Genomic DNA, 11359 nt, shown 5'->3' with positions numbered 1-11359 from the left:
TGCTGTGAGGACTGACAAGTTAATGAGTGGGAAAGTGGGTTGTAAGTGTTCAAAGAACTACAGTATTGTCTTTACACTTGGGGTCTGGGTGACCCATGAAGAAGATAGGGTCTCTGTCCTCAAGGAGCTCATGATGTATGCCCATGGAAACAGGAAACGGGAAAAGGCAGGACATGGTCAAGTTGTACGGCAGTGGAAATTAGAGAAGGGTCTAGAGTTTGGGTGGCTCGAGCACAATTCCATATGTGGTTGTGTTTTTATGAAAGTTGCCAAATGTGTTTTGTGTGAAATGAAATGAAACTGTAGAGCCCTTTGCGGGCAGAATCCATGTCCTGCCTTGTTCAGCGGAGGACAGTGGAGCATCAGCAGGCGCAGCTTCTGTCCCCAAGCTCCTCATGGGAAGGTTGACTTTTCTTTTCTTTCCATTTAGCCTTCAGTCCTACAGGGCTTTTATCCCTCGCCAAGCCTCTGACCAGCCTTGGCGAAGTGGCCCCTTCTGGGTACCTGACCAGGAATCACCAAATAGTATTCAGAGGGAAAGGTTGAGAAAGTGGCTGTGGGTGTTTCAGTAACAAAAATGTAATCTTTCTTGTGCTGAGTTCCCTCAACTCAATCAAGGATTTCAGTTTTCTCCATGCCATGTCCCCAAAGGAGTGCAGATGTCCCTCAGAGAAGGAAAAGACTCCTATGAAGGAGAGGGAGGTTGGAGTGATGCTCTCAGCTGTAACTCACAACAGAGTACATGTGTGGGCGGGGCTGGTAGTTCCACTGTGGTGGATAGAGGAGAGGACTGGGGTTGGCCAGTGTATGAGGACACAAGATCCCCAGTTCATCTCTGAATGGACCAGTTTATTTCCCAAGACCAGCTGCCTAACAGAGAGATGCCCAGCCTTCTGCACAAAGGGTGGCAGTGGCTCGATCAGCTCTGGAAAACCATCTATGTGGGGCTGGCTACATTGTTTTCAGGGCTCCGTGCAAAATAAAAATTCAGGGCCCCAGTTCAAAAAGCAGGAATGCAGTGCCATTTAAAGTTTTAAAATATAAAACTTTTTCTTTTAAAAAGCTCTTGTTACTTATAAGCCTAACAGACATTATGCTATTACATGAATAACAGGGTAAATTTACAAATGCAAACAGAATAATGCTTTTGGTATGGTATAATATTATATATTACCAGTAATATTTTATTAACATGGTATCTCAATCCTAAGATTTTTCTGTTTTTTTTTTTTTTTTTTTGCAAATTCATTTATTAGGGCATCAGAAATTATCCTTTCAGCAACTTTGTTTTCAACAGATATAATTCAAAATGATATTAGTCATTCTTGGCAAATGCAAGATCTCAAATAATTTTTGATAACTGTTAATTTTGAGAAGGATCTTTCTGTTGGTACAACTGTTACTGGAAATGTGAGGTATATTTTAGAGGCTGGGACAACATTGGGGTAAATTTCTGGTAAAAATTATTTCAAAATAGAAATTTTCGTACATCTAGAGCTGATGATGAGCTTCATGTCTGTCTGAGTTTAATTTTAAGTATACATTTATGCAATGGCATTTAATGCTTCCCCTGGCATTTCCTGTAACTTGTAGAGGTTGTACAAGAAATTGAAAGCAGCCTCATAATTAGTGTATAATTAAACATGCTTATTTATGCATTTTGTTCCTTTATTTTCCATTATAAGAGAAATCAATTCTAAATTGCCCTTCTTATTAATAATTGATATATCTCAAGCTTTGTATGAGAATAATATCCTTTCTGTTGAAAGAAATGGTCTGTAAGTTTACTTTCTATTTCGCAGCCTGTGGATATTTGCTTTGTGGTGGTGTGACAGTTTTCAAAATTAGAGATCTTAAACTCATTAAAGAATTCAAATAACTCTCAGATAGGTTTGATTGCAAGGTCCATGCACACAGTTTCCTCCTGTAGTAGCTTACTGACCGTTTGCTGCCGCAGGACAAGCAGTTCGGTGCTCAGGCAGCCCCAGTGCTGGGACTGCAGAGTTAGCATTAGTGCAGATGCTGCAGGGCTGGGCTCGGGGAGGAAGGACTGGCGCATCCGCCTCCCACTGCTGTCCCAGCCACTGTCACTAGTCTCTCTCAGAGCAGGGCCTGGCTGCCCCTGCTCTGTCCCATCGCCCGAAGGCAGGAGCATGCGCACTGCTGTCAGCCCGCCTCCTCTGCTCATACCTGCTCTGTGTACTCAGCCGTCTTTGCTTGCAAAACACACATTCAAACATAATGTCATCTGGAACTTAGGGATAGTGGCCACAGAGCATTTAAACCGAATCTGGGAGTTGGGCTCTGGGAAGGCACAGAGTGAACACCCACGGGGTCAGCCCCAATTCACTGGGGCTTGTGTGTAAACCTCAGTGGGGAGGCCGCGGGGTCGTTGTGCTGCAAGCCAGAAGAGCACTTCAAGCCAAGGGACTCATAAAAGTCAGGACTGTGGTCTACAAAGGGAAACTCAGTGCACCCCGAGTTATAAAGGAGGTCCACCATCTGGATCAACAGCTCCAAGGGCTTATTTTTCCCAGGTAGAGAGGTAGTAGCACCTCGTGCTACTTACTTCCCCCACCTCTGCCCCCAGTCTTGTGACCTCAGCAGAGAGGGGTCAGTTGAGCGCAGTGGGGTGACCACTGACATTTCACTGTCATCACAGCCCTCCTCCCTTGGTGCTAGAGAGCTCTGGGCAATGGCCTCAGCTCTCCCCACCAAGGAGAAGAATGCTCCCTGGATGGAGAAACAGGAGACAGAGAAGCAGACCTGCTCTTACATCCAGGAAAGGGGAATTGGTCTCATTTCGGCCCTGCTGCAGGTGCTTTCTTCAGGGGGACACACAGAGTTCTCTGAAGATGGAAGTGGGAGTTTTCTCTTTATCCAGGATTCCAACCAAACATTGCATGAGCTCCGTAGTTAAGCTGTTGCTTGAAAAGTTCTTTGTTTTTATTTTGTTTTGTCTAAGATTTTATTTATTTATTTGAGAGAGAGAAAGAGAGAGATGAGGAGCAGAGGGAGAAGGAGAAGCAGGCTTCCTGTGAGCAAGGAGCCCGATGCGGGGCTCTATCCCAGGACCCTGGGATCATGACCTGAGCTGTCTGAGCCACCCAGGCACCCCTGGACTTTATTTTTGCATTATAAAGACAATTCTAATCTTTAGAGACAGGAGTCTATTTCGAAAATCCAGATAAGTAAAAATAAGAAATATCACGTAGCTGAAATAATCACTTAAAATTTTGACATATACTCTAGCAATCTTTTTTGTTTGTTTTTCTGGATGTATTTCAGGAAAACATGTTGACTGTAGGAAAGCACAGGGGAAAATATGATAAGCATTCATGCACCCAGTACTTTGAATAAGTATTTACATTTTTCATGTTTGCTTAAGATTATTTTATATAAAAGAAATATTGCTGATAAAGTTCAAGTTCTCTTGGTGCCCCACTCAGATCCTGTTTTCCATTTTCCTCCCCTAGGAACAACTTCTATTGTAAACTTACATATAACCTTAACATACACATTTTTATTTTTGGAAAGATTTTATTTATTTGAGAAAGAGAACATGCACGAGTGTGGGGGATGGGCAGAAGGAGAAGCAGACTCTGCTGAGCAGGGAGCCCTTTGGACCCCAGGGATCCTGACCTGAGTTGAAGGCAGATGCTTGACAGACTGAGCCACCCAGGTGCTCCAACAGACACATTTTTACAGATTTACTACATGCATGTATTTATATCTTGTAAAGAATTGAAGATGTACCTAAAAAGCATACAATTTTTCTTGAATTTATATTTGTCACTCACTTTTGTCTTTAAGACTTACTCAAGTTGGTGCATATATACCTAATTCACTAATTTTAATTGCCATTACAGCAGCAGTTGGCAAACTAGGGCTGTGAGCATATCCATCCTGTGAGCAAATATGGCTAAGAATGGCTTTACATTTGTAAAAGTTGTTAAAAAAGAAAAAAAAAAAAACAAAAAAAACCAGAACCTACAATACAGACTTAGGTGATTGACCAAAGCCAAACATATACTATCTGGCCCAGAACAAGTTTGCTGAGCCCTGTTGCATAGTATTCCTTTGTAACAATCCATTGCCCACTGATGGACATTGAGGTTGCTTCCACTGTGCCACTCTTAGCAACAGAAGTGCTACGAACATGCTCACACATGTCCTATGCCTGTGTGCGACAGTTTCTTCAGAACACATGGAACTGCTGAGTTGAATGGTGGATGCATTTGGAGTTTCGCTGACAAATTCCCCTCTACCATTGCTATACAAATTTAGACCCCCCAACTAGTGGTAAATAAGAGGTCTCGGGTTTTTTTTTTTTTTTCTTTGTAAATTTTCATCTACTTTTAATTTTATCAGATTTTCAGTTCTTGTGAATCTAATGGGCTTAAGTGGCTCATCGCTTTTATTTATGTCTCTATTTTCTTGTATGGTTGGGCAAATTTTCCTAAATTTATTAGCCATTCAAGTTTCTTCTTTTGTGAATTGCCTTTCTGTTTCATTGAACCCTCTTTCTATTGGAATTTACCTTTTTATTTTTGTAGGAATTCTTTATTTTGAATTCTAAACTTTTGGGAGTTTTGTATGTTACAAACCTCTTCTTCATCTATTTTTTTTTGTTTTGCTTTCTACTGTTTATGGTGTCGTTTAATGTATAGAAACTTTAATTTTTGTTCTAGTCAAATGCATCTTTTCCCATGTGCTTTTCACTTTCTAAGAATTTTTTCTCTATCTTGAAATCATATGGATTTCTATGTCATTTAAAAGATTTTTGGGGTGCCTGGGGGACTTGGTCGGTTAAACGTCTGACTCTTGATTTTGGCTGGGGTCATGGTCTTAGGGTCATGGGATTGAGCCCCACACTGGGCTCTGTGCTGGGCGTGGAGCCTGTTTGAGATTTTCCCCCACCAATCGCTTGCGTGCATAGGTGCACGCTCTCTAGCTAAAAAAAAAAAAAAAAAAAAAAAAAAAAAAATTAAAAAAGAAAAGTTTTAAGGTTTCATTTTTTCTATCTAGATGTTTAATCTATCTAGAATTTGCTTTGGTGTGTAGTGTGAAGTAGGAATTGAATTTATTTTCTATCTGAACACCAAAAATCCCAACACCATTTTTTTTAAGATTATTTATTTATTTGACAGAGAGATGCAGCGAGAAAGGGAACACAAGCAGGGAGAGTGGGAGAGGGAGAAGCAGGCTTCCTGCTGAGCAGGGAGCCTGATGTGGGGCTCGATCCCACGACCCTGGGATCATGACTTGAGCCGAAGGCAGATGCCCAATATCTGAGCCACCCAGGTACCCCCCAAAACCATTTTTTTATGTTCTTCCTTTCCCAATTAATTTATAATTTAATTGTTTATTCATTGAATATTTATTGAGGTTGTACTATGTTCCAGGAACTGTTCTATGCATTGGAAACCGGTGAGAAAAAGAAAAAGAAAAAAAAAACAACCAGAAAAAAACTTTGTTCTCAAGAAGCAAATATTCTAGCAGAGGCAATAGCAAAGAAAGTAGACTGTGTGTCAGATAGTGATACAATTATGAAGGAAAATAAAATGGATAAGGAGGACAGGGATTGTGGAGGGACTATTGCTATCATAAATAGGGTGACTGAGGAAGGTGTCACTTACAGGCTGGCAATGTGACATTTGAGCAGAGACTCAAAGGAAGTGAGACAGTGAGGATGTGGAATTATGGGGAAGAAAGTTCCAGGAGGAGAGTATGAAAGGCCGTGAGGATGGAGTGTGCTTGGCATGTTCAAGAAAACCAGCAAGGAGACACATGACTGAAGCAGAATAGGCCAGGAGAGGAAGTCAGACAAGAAATGAGGAACTCAATCATGTAAGGCCTTGTGGGTCATTGTCAGAATTTTGGCTTTTAGTCTGAGCAAGCTGGGGAACAGTGCAGGCTTCTGAAGAGAAGGGGACATCATCTGACTTACATTTTATTTTATTTTTTTTTAAAGACTTTATTTATTTATTTGACAGAGAAAGACATAGCGAGAGAGGGAACACAAGCAGGGGGAGCGGGAGAGGGAGAAGCAGACTTCCCACTGAGCAGGCCCCAAGAGGGACTTCCCAGGCCCCTGGGATCCTGACCTGAGAGGGGAGACGCTTAATGACTGAGCCACCCAGGTGCCCCCTGACTTACATTTTAAAAGGTTCGCCCAGGTTGCAGCGCTCGGGAAGTCCATGAAACTTCTCATCACCTCACTTTTTCTGTTTTTGGGGTTGAAGGCATCCACTTCAGCCTGTTCTTTGTTGACAGGAGGCTGCTTCCATAATGCCCCAAAGGGCTGGGCCCTCTTGGGGGAGGGGCTTCTGGTGATTGTTGCCGTCAGGAGGAAGAGTAAGAATGATGACGGAGAAGAGCACGCTGACTGCGACGACCTCAGCCGATAAAGGGATCTGTCATGCTTCCCAGAGAATTCTGGGTTCTTTGGTTGGTGCTCTGTGATTATTATTATTTATTCCCAGAGCTTTGTTCAAGAGGCTGGTAATGAAAAAGAACACACACCAGATGGGTAGATATTAGCTAAAAGTTTAATTAGCTGAAGAAAGAGAAAAAGAAGGGAGGGGTGTAGGCTGACCTCCCTCCAGACCCCAATAGATCTGAACTTAACTGTGTCTCTTAGTGACAGTGTCCCTATCAAGGCAATTGCTGTGTTCAGTTTAGATTTCCTCTATTATTATGCTCTTGGTTCCTTCGACTATATCATAACACTCGTCATATAATGACCAGTTTAGCTGCACGCGATTTCTTCAGTCAGCTCCACGGCGGTTCTTCAGTCAGCTCCACGGCGGCAGGGATTGGGCCGGTCGCGCTCACTGCTGTATTCCCAGTTCCATGCCTCTGCGGCAGTAGGTGCGCCATGAGTATTTGGTGCTGAACAAAGAGCACTCGCACGGACCCCTGGCGTGGGATTCGCAGCTGGGTCCGGATTCTTGGGTTTAGGCTCTTGGACAAGGCATTGTATACTGCAATTTGCTCTTGGGAGTCTTTGGTTGGTTGGAACTTCCCCAGCTGTCCTGGGGGCCTCGTGGGTTTCCTGGTGGCCAGAGTCCTCCTGGAGTGGAGACCCCCCGGACCTCTGCAGTTGGATGCGGTGTCTGCAGCAGCCATTGCCTGCAACTGCGGGGGTGTGAGCTGGGGACCAAGCCTGTCTGAATCTCTGCGCCCGCCTGGCTGCTGACAATAAACAAGCCTCTCTCCCAGCAGCTGTTGACAGTCGCCTCCCACACAGCCCAGTGAGCCCTGCCCGAAGGAGGCATGACTCCCTCCCAGTTGCTCTAATATTAACACCATATTCTTAGCCAGAGCTCCAGCGCGTCACTCAGACGTTTTCCCCTGGTTTTAGAACAGGAGTCAGAGGAGCACAGAAGCACAGAAAACTCATTTGGACATTTATTGAACCACCTCCAAGTCAACCTGTTCAGGTCCCAATTTTAGAATTTGCCCTGCTGCTTGTCCCCTGGCGCTGAGCTGCGGAAGTGGAAAGGGCAAGCCGAGCTGTGGCACAGTGGCTGGTGGACGGTGGGGCAGTCTGCTCCCCGGTGTGGGCCGGGGGATGGGGGACCAGCTGGCAGAAGCGATGGGGAGCCAAAGTAAGAGGGGCAGGGAGGGTAGTCATCTAGGAACCTTTGGTTAGCTGCTGCACCGCCCTCTGACCCTAGGAGCTGGGCGGTGCAGCTCTGCCCTTCTGCAGGGGCTGGGAGAGGGGCAGAGGAGGCACCCCCCCTCCCCTTGTTCCTCACCACAGGCAGCACCCCTGCAGCCCACCCCCCAGAACCTGCTGGCTCCCATAGTCCCACCACTCTGTGCCCCGCCAGGAGCTGAGAACAGGGCAGATGGGACTCTGGCCAGCCAGTGGCCTGATCCGCATGCCCCTGCATAATTAGGGGGTGTTCAGAGGTCTGTCTCATTTTCTCAGCAGCACAGTGAGGCTTGGGAGGAAGAAGCAGCCGCTGAAACCACAGGCCCGGGGTCCAGTGGTGCTCCACCTGTCTGGGAGCCAGGCGGCCCTGGGAGATCCCAGGGGAACTACTGACTCCGTTCCGTTTTTCTGCTCCCTGTAATACTCAGAGTTTTTACTACTGCTCAGTGAGTTTCAAGTGGGGCGGGTCACTCTGCCCAGAGAGTGTGGCCTTACACTGTAACCAGGAAGGCCCGAGGTTGCATGAAGAATAAAGTGCCCTATGAATCCAGGGCACTATTTTATTTGCTTCTGCCTTAGGGCTTTTATACCCCCATCCAGCAAGTCTGTGCACCTCAGCTGAGGAATGGAGCCAGCCGGGTCTCAGGCACCAGCTCTCTGTTCTTAAATAGACTCAAGGCTTTGCTCACAGCTTTTCAGATGGAGTCATTGAAAACTGCAGCTTCCCTGCCTTTAAGGAATTCCTCATGTCCACCATCAGCCTGGTATGGCTGGGTATGTTGCTACTACTATGCACAGAGACACAGATGGTAGCCTCCAGTGTGGAAACAGAAACTTTTTATTGGAAAACTTGACTATGATTCACTAAGAATGTATTTTGATAAATAAGGAAACAATATGTCAAAAAGTAGGTCATGGCCCTGTTAGGGAGCACAAAAGACCCACCAGGATTCCCCGCAGGTATTTAATGGGGCCGCCTTTGCCTTCTTTCCCCTTTGTTTCTTTTCTGCGCTGCTGCCTGTGACAGGGAAGGATGGGGCCCCAGGGAGCTCTCTGTATCCTTCTCTGTGACATCTCCTCTCAGCCTTCTCCCTGCACATATCAACCTCACTAGCACCTCAGCTTCTAATTTTAGCTTCTGTTTTGCATTTTGTGCAGCATAAGGAAATATAATGCAGAATTTAGGCAGGGAGAAGTCAGGCTGTTTTCTTCCCCATAAATTGGCAGCGATCCATATTTGAGGGCTGAAGGCTGATAGCTGTCAGAAAAACAGGGAATAACAAAATGGTTGTGCCTTCATCCGCATTAAAGAGCAGTGTCTTTAGCTAGAACCTATCCTTTTACCTCTGCATGGATGGCTGGTCGCATGACTTCAGAAACCATGACACTAACTCCTGGTTTTGTAGAAGTTCGAAATGACACAGATAATCAATCATGTTGGAAGTGTGAGTATGTGTGTTTGTGTGTGTGGGTGTGTGGGTGCATTTGGGGGGCAAGGAGGATTATTTCATATAAGACACTTCATTAGAGAGGTGCCTGAGTGGCTCAGTTGGTTAGGCTTCCAACTCTTGATTTCGGCTCAGGTCATAATCTCTGGATTTTGAGATCCAGCCCAGAACTGGGCTCCATGCTCAGTGGGGAGTCTGCTTGAGATTCTGTCCCTCTGTTTCCCCCACCTCATGCTTTCTATCTCTGTCTCTCTCACATAAATAAATGAATCTTTACAAAAAGTACTTAGAATCAGTGATGTGTCAAGACGAGAAGCTAGATAGATCTGCATTCACAAACAGGCAGAGGACCATATCTTATACCCTGTGTTATGTGGATTGTCTCCTTGTGTGTCTTTTAAAGGATGGAGCAGAACTTTGGGAGCGGACAAGATCAGTACTATTCCAGCTTTGGTAGTATCATCATCATCTGAGAGCTCGTGAGGGATTCAGGATCTTGGGGCCCAGACTCTGCTCCTACTGAATCCCAATCATTGGAGGGTGAGGTCCAGAATCTCTGTTTTGCCATGTTCTCTAATGACTGTTATGCATGCAAAAGTTTAAACATCACTTAGCTTGATGATATCTCAAGGACCTTTCTGTTCAATTAAAAGTTACTTAGTTCCTATGGTTTTTAAAATGCCTTTTCAAATGGGGTTGCTGCAAATTTCATCAGTGAAACAAAACCAAACCTGACCTTTGTCATTGTGAAATATAGCACACAGAAAAGTACAGAGATGAATTATATGAAGGGAACCCTAGAAAATGAAATGAATGATAATAAAAGTACGCCTGTCTTATTTCCACCCAGGTCAAGAAGTAGAACCTTGCCAGAACCCTAAAAGCCCATTTTCCAAAGGAATTCCAACCCCCTTTTCTGCCCAAAGGGAACCACTCTCGTGGCTTTTGTGGTCCTCACTACCTTTCTTTCTTTTATATTTTTACAATCTAAAAATACATCCCTAAATAGCAGAAGGTAGTCTTGCCTGTTTTTCCCCTTTATCTTAATGGAATCACAGAGGACACGTTCCTTGGTGTCTGGTTTCTTTTGCTCAATCTTTTGTCTGCAAGATTTCATTAAGCTTTCAATACAATAATTCTTGTCCTTCGTATAGCTGCAGTGTCCTCTCATTGTTTTTGGATCCATAGTGACACCCAGAGAAGCACAGAAAGTAATTTTCCTTTAGAATTACAGCAAATTAAAATTCATTTGGTTAATAAGAATTTCATGGTGCTCTTGAGCTAACCATTAATTCCCCAGGATGTTGCTGAATGGGGACTGGGAATTATTGCTGCCAAACTCTAACTGTGTTCTCTATGGCAGGGATGAGGCCAAGGAGATGGTTGGGAGGTGGCATCTCATGAAAAGAAATGCACAGACTTGGAGCTCCCAGGGACCTCAAAAGCCAATATTCAACCAGCATGTGCTATTGGATCAGGTAGGGGATGACCTGGGGCTGTTTCAAGGCAACACATGTTTGCCTGAATGGTAGTTTCACTCAGGTTTTCTGATCTAGCACACAGACAGCAACTGTGCATCAGGCACGTGACAGAAAGTGTAGAAGAGACACAGCATCTAAGGCACAGTTACTGTCAGTCTTTCCTCCTCCTCTGCCCCTGACTCTTGTTCCCCACTGAGGTTAAGAGCATAGCCTTCTGAGTCAGACCAAACTGGGTTCTGGTCCTGGCTCTGCTACTTACCAACTATGTGACTTGAAGCTCATTTTTTATCTTAAAAGTGGAGATTATAATAATAGTATATACCTCAGGGTGCTATCTTTTTTTTTTTCTTTTTCTATCTTGGTATTAATTAAGAAATGGTTGAAAAATGCTTAACATAGCATATGGCTAATAATAATTGCAGCTAACAGTGAATTAATTAATTCTTTCTTTCTTTCTTTCTTTCTTTCTTTCTTTCTTTCTTTCTTTCTTTCTAGATCTTATTTATTTATTAGAGCAAGAGTGCACAAGCAGGGGAAGCAGGCTCCCTGCAGAGCAGGACGCGATGTGGGGTTCTGTCCCAGAACCCTGGGATCGTGACCTGAGTTGGAGGCAGATACTTAATGACTGAGCGACCCAGGCACCCCCAGTGATTGCTTTCAATGCGCAGGTTCTGTAACCCTATGTGATTGGTTCTGTTGTTAGCCTCACTTTCAGATGAGGAAACTGCGGCACAGAGAGGTTAAGAAACCTGCCTTGGGACCCCATG

The sequence above is a fragment of the Enhydra lutris genome, unplaced genomic scaffold (assembly GCF_002288905.1).
Source record: "Enhydra lutris kenyoni isolate GAN:26980312 unplaced genomic scaffold, ASM228890v2 scaffoldscaffold18, whole genome shotgun sequence".
Taxonomy (NCBI): Eukaryota; Metazoa; Chordata; class Mammalia; order Carnivora; family Mustelidae; genus Enhydra; species Enhydra lutris.
Note: the sequence above shows the minus strand (reverse complement) of the source record.